General features: G+C 45.7%; 1 long non-coding RNA gene and 1 other non-coding gene across 2 annotated transcripts; both read left to right on the top strand.

Moving 5' to 3' along the window:
• The first annotated feature begins 3906 nt into the window (after positions 1-3906).
• On the top strand, positions 3907-7750 carry LOC121449684. The gene is made up of 3 exons (XR_005974539.1): positions 3907-4442; positions 4575-4631; positions 7174-7750. It is a non-coding gene; the product is annotated as an uncharacterized LOC121449684 (long non-coding RNA).
• A 10642-nt stretch (positions 7751-18392) lies between these two features.
• LOC121450245 lies at positions 18393-18498 on the top strand. Its single transcript, XR_005974574.1, has one exon. It is a non-coding gene; the product is annotated as a U6 spliceosomal RNA (small nuclear RNA).
• The last annotated feature ends 3383 nt before the right edge of the window (positions 18499-21881 follow it).

Here is a 21881-nt window from a genome sequence, read left to right as displayed (position 1 = left end):
CCTGAGAAGAGCTTGTAATAACAATGCCTGCGTTACTTTCTACCTTTCTACGGTACAGGGTACAGTTTGTGCTACTGTACCATTCGCAAGCTGGGCAAGGGCCTGGAGATTAAAAGAACATACGAGAGACACGGGTCATTCGTGAGGAGATAATGCTAAATGCCGCTTATTCAAGCTTAGGAAATCCCTTATATACCTAACTGCTGCGCAGTGGAATTCCCCCCAGGCAGGTGGGAAATTATCAAGCCCAAAATGGCCATGGCTAACCACCACGGGGGAGGAGGGGGGGCTGGGGGTGGGGGTGGACCGCAGAGGGAGCACAGAAACAAACAGGATGTTTAGCCGGAAAAAGCAACAAGATGTTTGACCAGAAACTGTCCTCAAGATGAACCCTGAGAGGAGGGGTAGACCGGTGGGCCCTATAAGAGCTGACCAAGAGACACCAAGCGACCATCTGGTCTACCACGTGACATAATAAAATTCCCTCTAGTAGAGGTGGTTATGGGAGAGTTCATGAGATATAAACTATGAGGTAGTTTTCATTCTCACAACTTCTAACATCTACTGTTCTCCTGGAAGCTTCACCCCAGGCCCTGGCATCCATAAACCCAAAGAGCCTGGAATGTTCAGGCTGAAGCTCCACCCAAAGCCACCTCCCCTAGCACTCTCCAAACCCTGCTTCATCTCAGAGGGCCCGCCAAACAATGACTCCTCCCCTGAGATGCTCAAGACCACTCCCACAGAGTATTTAAACTGCCCCCCCAGAAAACAGAAGTGTGGTTTTCTAGTCTTCCTTTCCTGTCTCCTATAGGTGGGGGTGAGGGGTGGGGGGTGCTGGAAAGTCATCTGAAAACCTTTTATCCATTAAACCTGGGCTTTTTAATTTTTGTTTTGTTTGTTTGTTTTTTCTTAAGACAGGATTTATCTGTGTAGCTTTGGAGCCTGTCCTAGAACTCGCATTATAAACCAAACTGGCCTCGAACTCACAGAGATCCATCTGCCTCTGCCTCTGCCTCCCACCATTACCCAGCCTTTTGTTTGTTTTGTTTTTGTTTTTCCACTAAACCTGGGTTTTTTTAAATCTGTTTGATTTGGTCTGGTTTGGATTGCTGCGTTGGCAGAGAGGCTTATTAAGGTGCAGAAACTTTTCACCTATTATATAAGTTTTATTTTCTGAGCTAACAATCAAATCTTTTTCTATCTTACAATTCAATTAAAATAATTTTTTATTCTAATGTATGTGTGCTTACGTGAATTTATGTGCACCACAAGCATCCCTCAGAGGCCAGAAAAGGGAGTTAGATACCCTGCGTGTTAGCGAATGGTTGTGAGCCACTGTGTAGTTACTAGGACCTGAACTCTGAATGTCTGGAAGAGCAAAGATTTTGTTATTCCCAAAATGACCTTGACCTTGCTGGGTAGACAAGGGTGACCTTGAACTCCTTATCCACCTGTTTCTAACTCCCTAGAGTTGATATTACAAGTGTGTATCACCTAGACTAGTTTGTGTTGTTCTGAGCATCAAACCCAGGGCTAGTGACAACACTGAACACAACAACAGCAAACAGCTGTCTTCCTTGGTAAGGTGGCTCAGTGAGCACAAATGCTTGCTCAACACATGTAAATTCAATCTCTGGAATCCCTGGTGGAAGAAGAAAATTGTCTTCTGACCTCCATGCTCACATCTAGACATGCACAAGCACACACACACACACACACACACACACACACACACACACTAAAATTTAAAAGTTACATAGAAACATAGTGAGATACCGCCCCCTCCAGACAGGGTTTCTCTGTGTTAACTTTCCTGGAACTTATTCTGTAGATCAGGCTGGCCTTGAACTCTCGGAAATCCACCTTCCTCTGCCTCCTGAGTGCTGGGTTTAGAGGTGCACATGATCATCACTGAGATCTTATTTAAGAAGGGAAGAAGCTTCCATGGGGCTGGAGACCACTCTGTGGTTAATAGCCCTTACTACTCTCGCGGAAGACCTGAGTTCAGTTCCTGGTATCCATACTTGGTGGTTTACAATCAAGTCATGAGACTTGCAGGTAAATGCCTTTACTAGACAAACCATCTCCATGGCCCTGTTGGTGCTTTTGAGGTAGGTTTTCATGTAGCCCAGGCTAGTCATGAAATCCCTACATTGTCTAAGTTGACCTTGAACTCCTGATCCTCTTGCTTCCACATGCTGAGTGCTGGAATTGTGAGTTTCACTCTCCCTGGATGTTTTTGGTGTTTTGAGACAGGATCTTACTGTGAAGACCAATCTAGACAGAAACTAGGTAGGAACATAGCCTAGGAACTCACAGCCATCTTCTTACCTCTGTTTCTCAAGTGTTGGGATTAGAGGTTTGGGCCACTGTGCCCAGTTCTATGGTGTAGATCTTAAATGTCCCACAAAGTTCCATGTATAGAAGGCTTGATACCCTTCTGGCACTGTTTTGGAGATTCTCTGGAAACTTTGGGAGGCAGGAAGAGCTGGAGGAAATAGGTCAGTGAGGACGCATCTTTGGAGATTATACCAAGTATCCAGGCCCCTCGCCTCTTCCCATTTCCTCATCACCTTGACACAAACAGCTTCGGCATGCCTTCTCTGCTGCAGTGGATGGAACCCTCTGAAAGCATGAACCAAAACAAACCTTTCTTCACGTTCTTTCAGGAATAGTGACCATGGGAGCACAAAGTAACAAACAGAGCCAACAGCACTACTCTTGTGGTTTGGGACCACTGTTAAAAAAAATAAAGTTTGCTTGGACACAGTGCTATGATACCATGGTAATCTGTCTGATCACCAAGGCAGCTCAAGTGTACTAGGAATGTAGTATCCTAGAGTTAATTCCTAACACTAAATAAACCAGGTATTCGGTGCATGCCTGGAATTCCAGCATTTGAAAGGTGGTGGAGAAAGAAGAACCAACAGCTCAAATTCATACATGGCTATATAGTGAGTTCAAGGCCTGCCTAGGCCACATGATGCTGTGGGACAATGGTCTATACCCTGTGAATTGTATTTTAATAAAACACTGATTGGCCAGTAGTCAGGCAGAAGTAGAGGCAGGGCACAAGAATTCTGGGAAGAGGGAAGTTTCAGTCTGCAGCCAGCACCCAGATGCTGGAAAAGTACCAAGCCATGTAGCTAACACAGATAAGAATTATGGGGTAATATAAGTTATAAGAGTTAATAAGAAGCCTGAGCTAATAGGCCAATCAGTTTATAATTAATGTAGTCCTCTCTGTGTTTATTTGGTACTAAACAGCTGTAGAACCTGGTTGGACAGAAACCTCTGTCAACAACATGAAGCTCTGTCTCAAAAGTGGGGATGTATAAGCCAGGCAGTGGTGGCACATACCTGTAATCCCAATACTCAGTGTCAGGAATTTTCCTAACGCGAGCTCTCTGCCAACGCAAAAATCCCAATCAAGCCAAATTAAAATATATCCAGGTTTAATGGGATTCCTGCACTCTCGGGTGGACCTGAGGGGGAACTGGGAAGCCGCGGATGTGATGGGGGGGGTACAACGACGACAATGAGGGGAGATGGGGGGCAGGACACGGAACATGCCAGAACTTTCAGGGAAGCTTTTTAAATAGACTGGTGGAGTGGTCAAGATTTTGGCAGGCTGTCTTGACCCTCCTCCCTGGGGCCTCCAAAGATGGACCAGGACTTGGGACTTATACTCAGGAGTCAGAAGCAGGCAGATCTCTGTGAATTTGAGGCCAGCCTGGTCTATTGGGCGAGTACCACGACAGCCAATGTTGCAAGAATTCTGGCATCAGTTTGATTAGCCAATTGTAAGAAGCAGTTGGGCCGAAGGGGTGGAGTTTTATTGGAGGCTTTGTGACCTAACTACCCGAATAAGAGGCCAGGGTGGAGCAAAGCTTGCTCTCCTGGGTGCTGGCCAGCTTTCAGTGAGCCATGGGAGTGAGAGCATGTGTGGCCGGAGGCTCGGTGCACAAACCTTTTGGAATGAGACAGCAGTGCAGTGGGATTGGTGACAGTGTATCAACTGGACCTGCATTGGTGTAGCAGCCTCAATCTAAAGTGTACTAAAAGATTATTCCACAGCAAGCCAAAGTAGAGGTATGTGAGACAGCTCGTCGGATAAAGATAAAGATGCCTCCAAGGCTACTGGGACCCACATGGAGGAAGGAGAGAACCAAAATGGCTCCTTCAAGTTATACTCTGGTTTCATACTTACAATGTGTGCCGTGCAGGGCCGGTCATGTTGGCGTTCGCCTTTAGTCCCAGCACTCAGGAGACAGAGGCAAACAGATCTCCAGTGAGTGTGTGATCTCAAGTGAACCCATAGTGAGTTCAAGGCCAGCCTGGTCTAATAATGAATCCCAGGAGAGTCTCAAACAAAAACAAAAGGCAAGAGCTGGGTGTGGTGGAGCATGCCTTTAATCCCAGTCAGCACTCCAGAGGCAGAGGTAAGCAGAGGTAATCTATTTAAGGAAATACCTTTCCAAATGCCCAGTGCCTCTCCCTTTTTGTCTTTACTGGTCTATTTTCTAACTTTCCAGAAATATCCATTGCATAATATCCATTATTTGTGTTTCCAGAAATATCTATCCACATGTATTCAAGGAGTGTAGGTGTCCATGTCAGAATATCCTGAGGTAAGATACTGTTGAATATCTGTGACAGCTTGATTGAGAAATGTCCCTCATGATGTCAGGCATTTGCAGTGTTTGTTCTGAGTGGGTAGAGCTGTTTGGGAGGAATTAGGAAATGTCGGAGTTAGGGTTACTATTGCTGTCATGAGCCACCATGACCAAATGCGATTTGGAAAAGAAAGTTTTGGGTTTTTTGGTTGTTGTTGTTGTTTTTTGGTTTTGGTTTTTTTTTTTTTTTTTTTTTTTTTTTTTTTTTGAGGCAGGGTTTCTCCGTACCTTGGAACCTGTCCTGGAACCACCTCTTATAAACCAGGCTGGCCTTGAACTCACAGAGCCTGTCTCTGCCTCTCAAGTGCTGGGATTAAAGGTGTGAGCCACCACCGCAGGGCAGGAAATAGAGTTTTTACTTCATTCACACTGAAATGTAACAGTTCACCACCACAAGCAGTGAGGGCAGAGAAAGAACCTGGAGGGAGGAACTGATGCAGAGGCCATGGAAAAGTGCTGCTTACTGGCTTGCTCGTTTAAAGGCACTTACTTTTGCAGAGGATCCAGGTTCAATTTCCGGCACTCACAACCATCTGTTGTCCAGTTCCAGGAAATCCAGCTTCCCATCTGGCCTCCAAGGGCACTATGTGTATATGCACAGATATATCCAAGCAAACCCATACACATAAAATAAGTAAATAAATTCTTTTTTAAACAATATTTCTTTGCTCACATTGTTCGGGAGAGGTGTACAAACAGCACATCCGTGGAGATCAGAGGATAACTATTCTGAGCTGTTTCTATTCTTCCTCCGATTCCTCCAGGTCCTGAGGATCCCCCTCAGGCTGTCTTTCTTGGCAGCCATTGCCTTTACCGGCTGGGTCCTCTCAAAGGCCCAAACATTCTCAGTTTTCTCACAAGTAATAATTGTGTCTTCATACCCCATCCTACCCCAGGACTTTTTTTTTTTTTCAAGACAGGGTTTCTCTGTGGCTTTGGAGCCTGTCCCAGAACTAGCTCTTGTAGACCAGGCTGGTCTCGAACTCACAGAGATCCGCCTGCCTCTGCCTCCTGAGTGCTGGGATTAAAGGCGTGCGCCACCACCGCCCAGCCTACACCAGGACTTTTTAACTCAAGACTCTGTCCTGAAATTTTTTTCATTTATGTAAACATAATTTCCTGATTCTATTTTTAAGCCATGCGCATTGCCTGGTGTTGCGGTGCGCAGACACCCCCATACTCTCGGCACTCAGGCGGCTGCAGCAGGATTCTTATGTTTTTGAGGTTCTGGTCATCACTGTGTACCAGAGAAAGAAAGAAAAATAAGATGTGTATATTATTTCATTATCTTAACTTTTTTTTTTTTTTGAGACTGGATTTCTTTCTGAAGCCCTGCCTGTCCTGGAACTCACTCTGTAGACCAGGCTGGCCTCGAACTCACAGACCCACCTGCCTCTGCCTCCTCAGTGCTGTATTAAAGACGTGGGCCACCACCCCCTTTAAAAACTTTAAAATATTTATATATCTTATTTTTTTTGTGTGTATGACTGTTTGCCTGCATGTATCTAGGCACACTATAAATGTACCTAGTACCCATAGAGGCCTCAAGAGAGAATCAGATACCTTGGAACTGTATGGTAGTGAGTTACCATATGGGTGCTGGAAACTGAACCTGGATCTTCTGCAGAGCAGCCAGTGCTCTTAATCCCTGCGCCATCTCACCACCCTTAATAATTTTTATTAACATTAAAAAATATTTTATTACAAACCAGGAGGTGGTGGTGCACGCCTTTAATCCCAGCACTAAGGAGGCAGAAGCAGCCAGATCTCTGTGAGTTCAAGACCAGCCTGGTCTACAGAGAGAGTTCTAGGACAGCTAGGGCTACATAGAGAAAAAAAATGAAAGAAAGAAAAATATTTTATTACGTTTATTTGTGTTCAGGGTGGAGGACACAAGTGTTTGGAAGTCAGAGGAAAATCTGTGGGAGTCAGTTCTCTCTTCATCTGTTTGGATCCTGGGAATTTAACTCAGGCAGTCAACTTGGCAGCAAGCACCTTTATCCAACGAACCATCTCAATGGCTCACATTTTTAAGTGTGTGTGTGTGTGTGTGTGTGTGTGTGTGTGGTTGTACTTGCTGGTCATACGGCCTTTTGTGGGAATGTTAATTCTCTTTCACCATTTAGATTCTGAGGTAGCCAGATTTGGCTGCAGAGACCTTTACTCGCTGAGCCATCTTTTTTTTTTTTTTTTTTTGGTTTTTCAAGACAGGGTTTCTCTGCGGCTTTGGAGCTTGTCCTGGAATTAGTTCTGTAGACCAGGCTGGTTTCGAACTCACAGAGATCCGCCTGCCTCTGCCTCCCAAATGCTGGGATTAAAGGCCTGCGCCACCACCGCCCGGCTCGCTGAGCCATCTTAACAGCCTGTTACATTATCTAACTTTTCATTGTGAACCCAGTTCTTAACATGGAGGCTTGACTCATTTCCAACATGATAAATGCATTTAGCAACTTTAGAAATCAAGTAGATTTCCTTCCTGCCCTGTCCCCTGATGCAGCCCACGCCTTCAAAACAGACGACTTCATCCTCTTCGGTCTAAGGATGACAAAGCTGCCATCTGTTAATCCAATCTGCATCAGGAAGAAAAGAAACTCACTTCACCATGTGAAAGCCCCTCTCCCACTCCACCACAGGGGAATTTCCCAGGGTCTCACCGGGGCAGAACAGCCACCGGAACTTGTGCCCATCCTGGCTCCTTGCAAACCAGGAAAGGAGAATTGTGTCTGAGGATGCTGAGTAAATCATGGGACGCCATGGGAAGACGAGAAGCAGGCCCAGGAATTTGTCAGAAAGCCGAGTGTAGACAGCCTGAGAAATGCTTCCCAAGTCACATTGTACCCAGAGCCGGCTTGTGAGGTTGCCGCTCAGGAGCAGCTAACTGTTCACCTCGCCCCCATGACACTGACTGATCATACATTCACCCAGATGCCGCTCCTCGCCAACCTTTCCAGACTTCTTTTGTCTGTTTCTTTTTTGTTTTGTTTTTGAGACAGAGTTTCTCAGTGTAGCCTTGGCTGTCCTGGAACTCACTCTGTAGACCAGGCTGGCTACAAACTCACAGAAATCCACCTGCCTTTGCCTCTGAGTGCTGAGATTAAAGGCGTGCACCACTACCACCCAAGACTTCTTTGTATCTTTCTTCTCTAACTGGTGAGGTTTGGATTGCAGTTTGAGTGTGTCCCTCCCGGAGTCGTGCACTAAGTGAGGTGTGTTAGGCCTGGGTGTGGCAGAGTTGAGAGGTGCTGGGACGCTGTCTTCAGAAGCCATTAATGTAGCTCTTGTGGGGCTCTGCTCAGTTCCCCTGAGAGGACTGCTGTGTCACCAGAAGGACCATGGTAGCGCTGCTCTGTCATTCCGGTGCTCAGGAGGCTCATGCAGTAGGATCAGTCGTTCACCGTCAGTCTTACCTTTGAAGACAGTGAAGGTCAGTCTGAGCCGCATGAGACCCTGTCCCAAAAACAAAACAAAAATTGAAAGTAAAAACCCAAGAATCTAAAAGCTAGCCAGGCGTGGTAGAACATACACCTTTAATTGAGGCTCTCAGGAGACAGAAGCCCGTGGGTCTCTATGAGTTAGAGGCCAGTCTGGTCTACAAAGAAAGTTTCAGGACAGCTAGGGAATCCTGTCTTCTAGACAGAATTTTTATAAAACCTGAAAGAAAAATAATAAGAAAGAGAGAGAGAGAGAGAGAGAGAGAGGAAGGAAGGAAGGAAGAAAAAGAATCTAAAATCTAGTAGAAAAAGTCACACTCAAAACAAAAATCCCAAGTCCTAGAAGTTCCGTTCTGCACTTTAACACACAAACTTATTGTTGATAGGGTCTGACTATGTGATCCTGGCTGGCCAGGAACTTGCTGTAAAGACCAGGCAGGCCTTGAGCTCTCAGTGATTCAACTGACTCAGAATCCTGAGACCTGGAATTACGGCTATTATTTATCCTTGTTGAGTTCAAAGTTCGACATTTTAAAACCTTCTTACGACTTGTAGTGGCAGCAAGCACTTTTACCTGCTAAGCCATTGGCCAGCCCCAAAGTTTGACTTTTTAAAAATTTGAGACAGTCTTAATACTTAGCCCTGGATTCCATAAATCCATAGTACACATCATTTTTCGATGTACATATATCCTGGGGAATGATAAGCTACTTCATGTATACATAACCTCACATATCATTGGAGACAGGGTCTCACTGTGCAGTTGTGGCTGGCATGGAACTCTGTATGTAGACCAGTCTGGCCTCAAAGTCACACAGACTTGCCGGCCTCTGCCTCCCACATGCTGGGATTAAAGGCACACACCTGGCAGGTATTACTATTTTTTTCATGTGATCAGAACACTTACAGTCTTCTTAGCCAGTGGGCATGGCAGTGCAGGCCTGCAGTCCCAGCACTGGGAAAGCTAAAACAGGAGGAGTGTGGACAGTGGCAGATCAGCCTGGGACATACAGGGAGATTGATTGCAACCAAAAAAAAGCTCCACTCAGTCTACGTAGTGAGTTACTTTTCTTTTTCTTTCTTTGTTTTCTTTTTCTTTTTTTCGGTTGTTGCTGTTCTTTTTTTTTCCAATATTTTTTATGGTTTATTTAAATTTGTTTTATGTGTATTGGTGTGAAGGTATCAGATCCCCTGCAACTGGATCTTCAGACAGTTGTGAGCTGCCATGTGAGTTCTGGGAATTGAACCTGGGTTTTCTGGAAGAGCAGTCAGTGCTCTTAACCACTGAGCCATCTCTCCAGTCCCATGTTGTTCGTTTTTTGAGGCAGGGTTTTTATTTGTGGCCCTGGCTGTCCCAGAACTTGCTTCATAGACCAGGCTGGCCTCAAACTCAGAGATCCTCCTCCCTCTTCCCTCTAAGTGCTCGGATCTGTTGTAGGAGGCTGCTTGTTTGTTCCTGGCTGCTCAACCCCAAAATAACCACACAGAAACTATATTAATTAAATTACTGTTTGGCCTATTAGTTCTAGCTTCTTATTGGCTAGCTCTTACATCTTAGTTTAACCCATTTCTATTAATCTGTATATCACCACTTGGCTGTGGCTTACCAGCAAGGTTCCATCCGGCCTCTGTCTCTGGTGGGGCTACATGGCTTCTCCTGACTCTGCCTTCTTTCTCCCAGCATTCTGTTTGGTTTTCCCCGCCTACCTCTATTCTGCCCTGCCAGGCCCAAAACAGATTCTTTATTAACCATACAGAGGGGAATCCCACACCAGGGAGCAAAGGCATCCACCACACTACTTAGCGATTTTCAACACCACCAATCATTGTTATTAGCTCCAGTTTTACTCTGTTACTCCCTTGGCCTTTTTCTTCTCATCTGTCTCGCTGAAACTTTGTGTCCTTGAAACAACAGTGTCCCAGTCCTCCCCTCTGCTGACCCTGGTGCGGTTTTTTCACTCCTAGCTTTCATGAGTTGAACTGTTTTTCCTCTCCACATGTGAGTGGTTTGTTCTATGTCAGATTTATTTTAGTTACTGTAAAGTCTTGCAGGTTCGGTTCATTCATCTTGTGACAAAGGGCAGGAACCCGTAGCCAGATGCAGTGGATCACACCTTTAAGCCCAGCCTTTGTGAGAAGGAAGCAGGAGGATCTCTGTGAGTTTAAGGTCGACTTGATCTACGTACTGAGTCCCAGGACCAGTCAGGGCTACATGGAGAGACCCTGTCTCAAACAAGCAAACAAACAAACCCCTAAAAACAGGACAGGAATCCTCCTCTTCCTTCCTTTGACACTCCTTTCCTTGTTTTATTTCTTTCTCTCTGTACTGAGGGTGGTCACCAAAACCTCACACACTCTAACCAAGTACTCTACCTCTGAAATATATCCCCAGCCCAACTCTTTTTTTTAAGGCTGAATAATAGTCCATTATATATCTCATTGCTGTTATCCATTCATCTAGTGATGGCTAACAGGCTGCTTCTCTTGGCTGCTGGGGTGATGGTCCACACAAGCAGAGGATGCTGATATCTCTTTCTACACTGGCTTCATTTCCTTTGGATGTATACCCAGAAGCTGGATTGCCTCATCAGATGGAGATTCTATTTTTAATTTCTTAAGGATTCTGAAATGATAACATTTAAGTCAAGAACTGAAAAATAAAGAAAAGCCATTTATTTGGAAGATCTCAGGAAAGGCTGGGCGTTCCAAACTAAGGGCAGAGTAGACCTAAGGGTCCAGAGCGTAGAATCCAGAATAAAGAGCCCAGTAGCCCAGGGGTCAGTGTAATGGAAAGTTGACAGGGAGCTATGATGAGATGGGGAAGCTGAATAGAAAGCAGGCCAGGACATGATAAAGCATCTGGCTTTTGTTCAAGTATAAAGGGAAGCAACTGGAGGTAGGAAATGACACAATTCCATTTCTGGTTTTGAAAGAACCTGGGTTGAATTTTTTTTCTTTTCTTTTTAAGGTTTTTTGAAACAGGGTTTCTTTGTGTAGCTCTGACTGTCCTGGAACTCTCTCTGTAGACCAGGCTGGCCTCGAACTCATAGTGATCCACCTGCCTCTGCCACCTAAGTGTTGATTTGTGTTTGTTTGCTTTTGTTTTTTGAGACAGGTTTTCTCTGTGTAGCTTTGAAGCCTGTCCTGGAACTCTCTCTGTAGACCAGGTTGGCCTCAAACTCAGAGAGGTCCACCTGCCTCTGCCTCCTGAGTGCTAGGATTAAAGGCGTGCGACACCACCACCCAGCCCAAGTGTTGAGATTAAAGGTGTACACCATCACTGCTCAGTTGAATGAGTCTTGCTGTAGCAAAAAGTGAGTTGAAAGATGGAAGGGAGGAGATCTGTTCTGCTGGGATACTTGGGACCATGCTGGAGGCTTCCCATGGGTGGCCACAGGGCAGCCTGGCTCTGTAAGCTGTAAGGAGATTTTTTTTTTTATCTACAAGTATTTATATAGGGATGACTGCCCCATTGTAAGCACTGATGAAGCTATGAAGAAAACAAAGTTCCTGTCCTGGAGGACACAATGGAAGACGGATGGCACAGTGCTATGTGGCTAAGCCTCTATCTCCTTTCCCTTGCACCTCTCTCTCCTCCCCTCCCCCTCTCCCTCCTTCTCCTCCTCTCTCCCTTCCTCCTTATTGCCTTCTTCTTTATTTGCTTTTCTATTACTCAGATAAACACCACAACCAAAAGCAACTTAGGGAGAAAAGGGTTTGCTTCTCTTACACTTTCACATCACAGTCCCTTATGAGGGGGAATCAGAATTTGATGTAAAGGCCACAGAAGAAGACTGCTAACTGTGTGGCTTGCTCAGCTTGGTTTCTTTCCTCCTTTCTTTCCTCCTTTATTTCTTTCCTTCCTTTCTTCCTTTCTTTCTTTCTTTCTCTTTCTTGTTTTTCGATACAGGGTTTCTCTGTGTAGCTTTGGAGACTGTCCTAGAACTCGCTTTGTAGACCAGGCTGGCCTTGAACCTCGAACTCACATAGATCCCTCCTGAGTGCTGGGATTAAAGGCCTGTGCCACCACCGCTCAACTCAGTCTGATTTCTTATACAACCCAGGACCACCTGCCCAGGGACAGTACCACCGTGGACTAGGCCCTCCCATGTCAATCATCAATCAAGAAAATGTTTCACAAACTTGCCTACAGGTCAGTCTAACAAAGACATTTTCCCAACTTAAGTTTCTCTTTTCAGACGACTCTAGTTTATGTCACATTGACAAAAAAAAATTAGCCAGCACTCACACTTCCCTCCCTCCCTCCCTCCCTCCCTCCTTCCTTTCCATGTGTACATGCATATGTCCTGTACCCCTTGAGGCTGATTTCAAACTGAATATGTAGTTTAGTTAAGGATAATCTTTCGCTTTTTTGGGTGTGTGTGTAAGAGAGACTGGATTTCTCTGTGTACCCCTAGCTGTCCTGGAACTCTGTAGACCAGGTTGCCCTTGAACTCAAAGGTCTGTCTGCCTCTGCCTACTGAGTGCTGGTATTACAGGTGTGGGCTACCATGCTCGGCTTGCACTTCTCATCCTCCTGCTTCTGCTAGCTGAGTGCTAGCTTTCCACCAGGCCAGGCTTATGCAGCGATGAGGGTGGCAGTGAGAGCCTCCTGCATGCTGGACAAACACCTACCAACTGAACTACAGGCCCAACCCTGGTTGTTTGATTTTCTCTTAGTTTGAAAAATTGCATCATTGGTTTGCGTGGGGGGGGGCATGCATGGCACAAATGTAGAGGTCAAAGGACAGCTTTAGGGGGGTTGGTTCTCTTCTCCTACCATGTGGGTTCCGGGGACATCCGAAAATCACATCATCACTTGTCCTGGTGATAGTCTCCGCTACCCACTGGCCATCTTGCCAGCCCATCTCTCTCAGTTTTTTTTTCTTAGTAGTTTTTGTTTGTTTGTTTGTTTGTCTTTGAGACAGGATCTTGCCATGTAGCCTTTTCTGGTTGAGTACTCACTATGCAGCCCAGGCTAGCCTAGAGGATAATCTTGCCTTAGCCTTCCAAGTGCTGCAATTACAGGCATACACAACTCTGTCTGTCCTGACCATACAGTTTTCATGCTACACAAAGCACCAGCTCTGAGAAACAATTCTAGGAGAAGCTCTTTTTAGAAAATCTGAGGTTTAGCTTATTAGTTGGGGACAGAAAATACATCAATCAAGTCACAAGCAGAGAACCAGGCATGGCAGTACACATCTCTAACACCAACATTAGGAGGTTGAGGCAGAAGAATCTTGAGTTCCAGGCAAGCCTGGATGACAGAGTGAGTCCTGTCTCAAAGTAAAGAAGTCTAAAAATGGCTCAGTGGTGGAGTCCCTGCCTAGAATCCCCCAGTGGGCAGCTGTGGGTGTGGCTCAGAAGTAGAGCAATTAGCTTTAAACCCACCAGTAGGAGTAGGGGTGGGGATGTGCGCACCTTTAACCCCAGCACTGGGGAGGCAGAGGCAGGTGGATCTGTTGAGGTAAAGGATCTGCCTAGAATTCACCAGTGAGGGTCTGTGGGCATGACTCAGTGGTAGAGCACTTGCCTACAATCCAGGAGTGAGGAGTTGAAGACATGGCTCAGCAGTATAGCAACTGTCCTAAAATCCAACCAGAGGGGCTTGGGGCATGGCTCAGTGTTCTATTGCGAACCTAATATCTACCAGTAAAAGACTGAGAATGTAGCTAAGTGGTAGATCTCTTGACTATAATCCACCATAGTGGGGCCACGGGCATGGCTCAGGGGTAGATCCTCTTGCCTAGCATCAGTGAAGGGCCTGGGCGCGCGCGCACACACACACACATGCGCACACACACACACACACACACACACACACACACACCCGAGACAGAGACAGAGACAGAGAGAGGTGGTAAGACTCTTCCTCATACAGACTGGGAGAATTCTTGTGGAATTTAGTCTCTGTGTGTTATGGAAGCTGGCCACATCCTCCTCCCATGTGTTCCCCACATGTGAAATTGGATGTGAAGACAAAATGGGATCGGCTGCAAAGATGGGAATGGATGTCATGCGGGGAGGCCATGGATGAAATGAAACCATGTTTTGTCTCACTCCCTCTATTGTTTTTCATTGTGATTTATTATATAAGTACACATTATAGGTCTGTTCAGTGACTGAAGGATTTAATGAGCATAAAGCATATAAACCATTGGCCCGACCTGCCAGGCAAGGCTAGACTCGTGCCAGAGCTCTGCCTCAGGACTCATTAAATCTGGGAAAATAAGGAAGTGTGATAAGGACTGGTGAGATGGTTTAGCCTTAGGAGCACTGGCTGCTCCTGCAGAGAACTGGGGGTTCCATTCCCAGCACCCACACTGGAGGGTTCCTAACAACCTTTAACTCCAGTTCCAGTGGATCTTTTGCCCTCTTCTGCACTCCAGGGGCATTGCACACATGTGGTACACAGACATACCTGCAGGCAAAACACTCATACACATGAAACAGAAACAAATCCACCTTTTAGTGAATAACAAAGTTGGGCATTGTTCGTGCCTGTAATCACAGCACTCTGGAGGCTGTAGTAGCAGGATCTTCAGGAGTTTAAGCCCCACAAGTAAATAATACATCTCCCTGAACCCCCACCCGTGGCTAGCCTGGAAACTGCTATGTAGAATGGGCTGGACTGGAAATCAGAGATCACCTGCCTCTGCTTCCTAAGTGCTTGGATTAAATGAGTGCACCACCACATCTGCCCCTACACAGTGCAGAGCATTGATGGGCACCACCACATCTGGCCCCACATAGTACAGAGCATTGGTGTACACTACCACATCTGGCCTTACACAACCCAGAGCATTGGTGTGCATCACCACATCTGGCCCCACACAGCCCAGAGCATTGGTGTGCACCACCACATCTAGCTACATAGTGAGTGTGAGAACAATCTGAACAATGTAATAAGACCGCGTTTCAAAGAAAAGAGGAAGAGGCAGGAAGAAGAGATCTTCCTGCTATCTGACGGTGCAACCCAAGCTGTTCTGAGGGTCTGGAACTCATGTCCCTCGAGGCTGAACTTCTAGAGAGGTGAGGTTACAAGTATGCACAAGCTTGCCTGCCTCTAGTGAAGCAAGCTTCCTTCTTTTCTATGTGTTATTATTATTATCACTGTCATCGTCACTACCACCACCATCTTTATTTATGTATGTATTTGTTTGTTTATTTATTTGAGATAGGATTTTCCATATAGTCCTGGCTCTCCAGGAACTTACTATGTAGGCCAGGTTAGCCTCAGATTCACAGAGATCCACGTGCCTGTGCCTCCCCAGGACTGGGATTAAAGGTGTATGCCATCATGCCTGGCAGCTTCCTTCCTTTCTGTGGGGGGAGGTGCGCTCACACTGACTAATTTTATGTCTGCTTGACATAGGCTAGAGTCATCTGAGAGGAGGGGATCCCAATTAAGAAAATGTCTCCAGAACATAAGGCTGTAGGCAAGCCTTCAAGCATTTTTTTAAATTAGTGGATGTTGGGGGAGGGCCTAGCCCATTGAATGGTGCTCTCCTTGGGCTGGTTTTCCTAGGTTCTACAAAAAGCAGGCTGAGCAAACCACAGAGAGCAAATCCAGTAAGCAGCACCTCTCCATGACCTCTGCCTCTGCTCCTGCCTCCAGATCCCTGCTCTGTTTCAGTTCCTGTCCTGACTTCCTTCAGTGATGCACTAAGATGCAGAAGCTTGAGGCAAATAAACCCTTTCCTCCTCAACATCCTGTTGGTAGTGGTGTTTCATCATAGCAACAGTAACCCAGACTAAGTTAGCACTTAAGCAAAGGGAGGGGGTGGAGAGATGGCTCTGCAGTTAAGAATACTGGCTACTCTTCCACAACTATCTGTAACTCCAGTCCCAGGGGATCCAACATCCTCACACAGTTAAACATTCAGGCAATACACCGATGCACAAGAAATTAAAAAAGAGGCAGAGGGAATGTTGTGAAGGTGTAGGCAAGAGGATCAGCTGGTTTGAATTACTTCAGAGAGCCCTGGAGCATATGGTTTTCGTGGGACCTGCCCTGGGGTCACAGCAAACCTGGGCAAGAGAGCCTAGTAGAGCCGGTATCACTGGGTTTATAGGCCCTGGATTGTGTAACCAGCAGAAGAATAATTGCCTTTGGCAAACTGTTTGCCGCACATAGAAATTTCTTAGCTCTGGGAGGGGCAGAGGCAAGAACCTCAAGTGTCAAAAATACAGCAGTAAAGAGTCAGGCCAGGCGTGGTGGTGCATACCTTTAATCTCAGCACTCGGGAAGCAGGGACAGACAGATCTCTGTGAGTTTGAGGCCAATGTTATCTACACAGTGAGTTCCAGGACAGCCAGAACCACATAACAGAGAAACCCTGTCTCAAACTGCACTCCTCTCTCCCCCACCCCGGGGAAAAAGTGATGAGCCAGTTTGGGAGAAGGTGGCAGGAAGATCAGAAGTCCAAAGCCTGTGGTTTTCTTGGCAGCAGGTGCCTTACCCATTGAGCCATCTTGCTAACTCAGTTCTGCATTTTCCCTACAGCTCAATGGTAAATCTCTTGCCTAGCATTTTGAATGTTTTAGGTTAAATTCCCTGAACTGAAGAAGATGGGTGAGCTGGGAATCAGAACAAGCCAGGGGAACTGGTACAATCCTGTAACCCCAGCACTCAGGGGACTAAAACAGGGGAATGGTGAAATTAAGGCTAGTCTATGCTACATAGACAAAACAATAATAATTATTTAAAACAAGAATAGGCCAGTCGGTGGTGGTGCAAGCCTTTAATCCCATTACTTAGGTGGTAGAGACAGGTGGATCTCTGAGTTTGAGCTAGCCTGGTCTACAAGAACAAATGCCAGGACATTCAGGGCTGCACAAAGAAACCCTGTCTCAAACAAACCAACAAACAAAAACACCAAGAGTAGGTTTTGGGGGCTGGAGAGATGGCTGGCTTAGCCAGTAAGATTCCTGACTGCTCTCTCAGAGGTCCTGAGTTCAACTCTCAGCAACCACATGGTGGCTCACAACCATCTGTAATCAGATCTGGTGCCCTCTTCTGGCCTGCAGGCATACACGCAGAATGCCAAATACATAATAAATAAACCTTTCCAAAAAAGAAAGAAACTAGGTCCTGGGATACTTTCGCTCTGGCCAGCTGTCACCCTGAGCCATGTGGCCCTCTAAAATCTTCACTGTTGCTCCTTCTGAATAAAGTTATCTTGTGACATCTGCAAAAATCAAAACAAAATAATGAAAAAAAGAAAAGCTGCTGGGTGATAGTCAGCACTTAAGAAGCAGAGGCAAGAGGATCTCTGAGTTCGAAGCCAGCCTAATCTAGAGAGTGAGTTCCAGGCCAGCCTGGGCTGTTTCAGGAAGGAAGAGGAGGAAGAGAAAGAGGAGGAGGAGGAAAAAAGCTTAATATGTCGCATCACCTCTGGGGAACAACCGCAGTGGCTGCAGACAGTTTTGGTTGGGGTCAGGGAACACTACTGATAGCTTCTAAGAAGAGGTCCAGATGATCTCACTAAACATCCAGCCAGCTCTAACAGCCGAGAATCGCCCAGGCTGGCTGGGTCAACATGCCAAGAACAAAACTGACAGCATTAATTTTCCCCAGCTGATTTATTGCATAGTTTCCTAATTCAGTAGACTTTCCTCAGCTTCTTGCTTGAGCCATGGTGAAATCACCAGCTGGATGCACTCGGGCCCTGCCTTGGAGACAGTCTCCAGCCCATGTAACCGCTGACTCAATCGCTCCTCCTCCCAGACGGGGTAGAGCCGAGCGTTTCCAACACCAGATAAACGTACTGTGCTGGTTTCTCTCCAGAATCCCAGCATGAGGGAGGTTCGGCAGGAAGTTCAAGGTCTTCCTTGGCTGTGGCGGGTTTGAGGCCAGTCCTGAAGACAGGAGACCTCGTCTAAAAGGGGCTGCGTGGATAGACAGCTCAGTCTTGAGGACCGAGTGCTGCTCCTCTAGACGACCGAGTTTAACACCCAGGACCCACATATGGTGGCGGCTCACAGCTTCTGGGAACAGGGGATGGATCCAATGTCCTCTTCTGGCCTCTGGAGCAGCTCCTCCCATACACATACGAACTTAAAAACTATAAATAAGCAGCGGCTGGAGAACTGGCTCGGTGGTTAAGAGAACTTGCTGTTCTTGTGAGGAACTCAGGTTCGATTCCCAGCATGCATGTGGAGGCTCACCACTCCCTCAGGCATGCAACGTGGTGCACAGACATATGTGTAGGCAAAACACTCTAATGAGCAAAATAAATCTAAAAAAAAATAATAAATGAATGTTTTTTCTTTAAAGAGGTTGTTCTTGCTTTGGCAACACATATACTAAAATTAAGATGATACAGAGATTAGCATGGCCCCTGCACAAGGACAAAATACAAATTCATGAAGCATTCCATTTTTATGTAAAATAAATGAAAAAAAATGTTATTAAAAAAAAAAAAGGCTGGAGAGACTGCTCTTGCAGAAGTCCTGAGTTCAGTTTCCAGCAACCACATGGTGGCTCACAGCCATCTGGTGCCCTCTTCTGGCATGCAAGCATAGATGCAGGCAGAACACTGTTACGTAATAAATCTTTTTTTTTTTTAAAAAAAAAAAAGATGAAAGCAGGCTGGCTCTTCAGAAACATCAATAACGAAGGAAATGTCTATATAAAACAGTCAGTATTGCCGGGCTGTGGTGGTGCATGCCTTTAATCCCACCACTCGGGAGGCAGAGACAGGCGGATCTCTGTGAGTTCGAGGCCAGCCTGGTCTACAAAGGGAGTTCCAGGACAGGCTCCAAAGCTACAGAGAAACCCTGTCTCGAAAAACAAAAACAAAAAACAAAAACCAGTCAATGTCATTTTTTTAAAAAAGAAAAAAAGTAAAACCAAAAAACAGGGCTCAATAAGATGACCAGGTGGGTGAAAATATTTGCCGCCAAGCTTGACGATCTGAGTTTAATCCTTGCATGCCCTCCTTCCTCCTCTCCTCCTCTCAATCTTTCCCATCCTTCCCTCTCTCCTTAACTGAAAACGTTGAATGTCTGTAAGTTCCTGTATCCTCTGGCAGCATTGGGTATCTCTGATGTTTGGGTCCATGGTGCAATGACCTCACAAGTATTTTCTAAGTAAACAGTCGGTAGAATTTATTAGGTTGTGGTTTTTAAAAGTTTTGTTGTTGTTGTTTCTTTTCTTTTCTTGAAAAAAAAAATGGGGCCTCCCCTTGTGGCCCAGAGTGACCTTTGGCCCCAGCTCCCCTAGAGCTGGTGTTACTGGTAGCTTTTCTTTATCCCTCTGTGTGGCGAAGGATCGGATCGAAGGATCGTAGCGTGAGCCCTTATGAATTTACGTTTCTAAGTACTAATGCAAGAGCTGTTAATCTCCTCAGCTGCTGACTGACCTTGTGAACCGGCTTTACTCTCCGCAACTGTCGCCTGACTTGAGGTAATTAAGACCCCTTTTTCCCCCTCACAAAGCAATGACCTTGAATTTGCACTTGTTTTATTAAGGTCTCTGCACTCCTCTGCAGCTAAAGCCTTTGCTCCTTACGATTTCTATTTATCTTACTTAACTAACTGCGCCCAGGAATGAGTGAGTCACTTCGTGGTTTATAGGACTCTTTCAAGGCTTGTTCTCTGTTTACACTTGCTCCGTTCCAGCGCCCCCTGCTGAGCTCCAACGTCCTCTGCAAGTCAGAGGCCCGCTATATTTGGCTCTCCAGAGAGGCCAGAGGACATCTATAAAGTCCAGAAAGAGGCCTGGGATGTGGCTCCCTTTAGTAGAGTGTGGCTGAAGCCAGGGTTTGATCCCAGCATCTCAGAAATTATGCAAAATTTTCTAATAAGGACTCAGAAAGTAGTGTACTTCTACATCCCATAAGAAAACAGTTCGCTCTGGGCTGTGGTGATGCACATCACACTCGGAGGCAGAGGCAGGTGGATCTCTGTGAGTTCAAGGCCAGCCTGGTCTGCAGAGCGAATTTCAGGACTGGCTCCATAGCTACTGAGAAACTCTGTCTTGAAAAAACAAAAGAAAAAAGAAAAAGAAAGAAAGGAAAAAAAAGAAGGAAAAAGAAGGAAGGAAGAAAGAAAAAATAGTTAATGGGTTGGAGAGACCATTCAGTGGTTGAGCACTGGCTGCTCTTCCAGAGGACCTGGGTCCAAATCCAAACACCCACACTTGCAGCTCACAACTGTCCGTAACTACAGTTCTAGGGGATCTGACACCCCCACACAGATATACATGCAGACAAAACATCAGTGCATATAAAATAAATAATCAAAGAAAAGAAAACAGTTCACTTTTGATTATTACTAACCTTAAAAATGCCAGTTGAATACCTTTCTTTACTAGGCTCTTAATCTGAATATGAAGCTTATTTGAGACTGTAGGTATAGTGCTTGTCCAAGGACCTGCAATCAATCCCCAGAGCCCTAAAGCCAGGTGTGGTGCTAGGTAGCCACTTGTAATCGCAGTCCTGGGAAGCAGAGACAGGCATATTCCTGGGGCTCATAAGCCAACCAGCCTTGCCTCCTTTGTGAATTTCAGGTCAAGAGATCCTGTCTCAAAAAGAAATTGGAGGCAGGGCCAGGGAGATGGCTCAGTGGTTAAGAGCACGCTGCTCTTCCAGAGGACCAGGAATGGAACCACTGGCACCTACGTCATAAGGTAACTCTAGTTCCAGGAAATCTGAGCCCTGCCCTAACCTGCACTCGTGTGCACACATGCACACACACACACACACACACACACACACACCTCCATGTAACTTAAAACAATAAAAGGACATCTTTAAGCTGGGCAGTGGTGATGCACACTTTTAATCCCCAGGTGGATCTCTGAATTTGAGTCCATCATGGTCCACAGAATGACTTCTATGATAGCCAGGGGCTATACAGAGAAACCCTGTCTCAAAAAAACAAAAACAGGCTGGGCGGTAGTGGCGCACACCTTTAATCCCAGCACTTGGGAGGCAGAGGCAGGTGGATCTCTATGAGTTCGAGACCAGCCTGGTCTACAGAGCTAGTTCCGGGACAGGAACCAAAAGCTACGGAGAAACCCTGTCTCGAAAATTCAAAACAACAAACAAACAAACAAACAAAAAAACAGAAAGAAAGCAGCAACAACACCACCAAAAAACCCCCAAAAAACCCAAATCTTTAAAAAATAACTTTTTTGTAGAGTGAATGATGCCTAAAGAATGACACGTGTTAGGTTGTCCTTAGCGTCTATGCGCGCATGCGCCCCCCCCACCCCAGTGATTAAACTGATTAATGATTTTCAGTAGCTATTGAGGATGAAAGAAATTGAGGTTGAGATGGCTCAGTGGTTACGAATACTGGTTGCGCTTGCAGAGGACTGGAGTTCAATTCCTAGCTTTCATGTGATAGCTCACAGGCATCCATGGTTCCAGTTCTGAGGAATCTAATGCTCTCTTCTGACCTCTTCGGGCACCAGGCACATGTGCTGCGCAGATGTACAAGCAGGCAAAGCACCCACACACTTGAAAATTAAATAAATAAATTTAAGAAAAAAGAAAGAAAGAGAGGAAAAAGAAAGGAAGGAAGGAAGGAAGGAAGGAAGGAATCACTTGCCTGGGTAGAGCTAGCTATGTAACTCAAGCTTCAATTTGATTGCGTGAAAAAGATATCTTCATTGTGTGATTATTATTATCATTATTCCTTTTTAAATTTTTATTTACTAGGACAGGTTCCAAAGCCACAGAGAAACCCTATCTCGAAAAACAAACAACAACAACAACAAAATCTTAAAAACAAAAAAAAATTAAACAGTCATACATATAAA

Source organism: Microtus oregoni, unplaced genomic scaffold (assembly GCF_018167655.1).
Source record: "Microtus oregoni isolate MIOR12 unplaced genomic scaffold, Mior012 000006F_ref0000085, whole genome shotgun sequence".
NCBI lineage: Eukaryota > Metazoa > Chordata > Mammalia > Rodentia > Cricetidae > Microtus > Microtus oregoni.
Note: the sequence above shows the minus strand (reverse complement) of the source record. Positions and strands in the feature narration are given on the sequence as shown.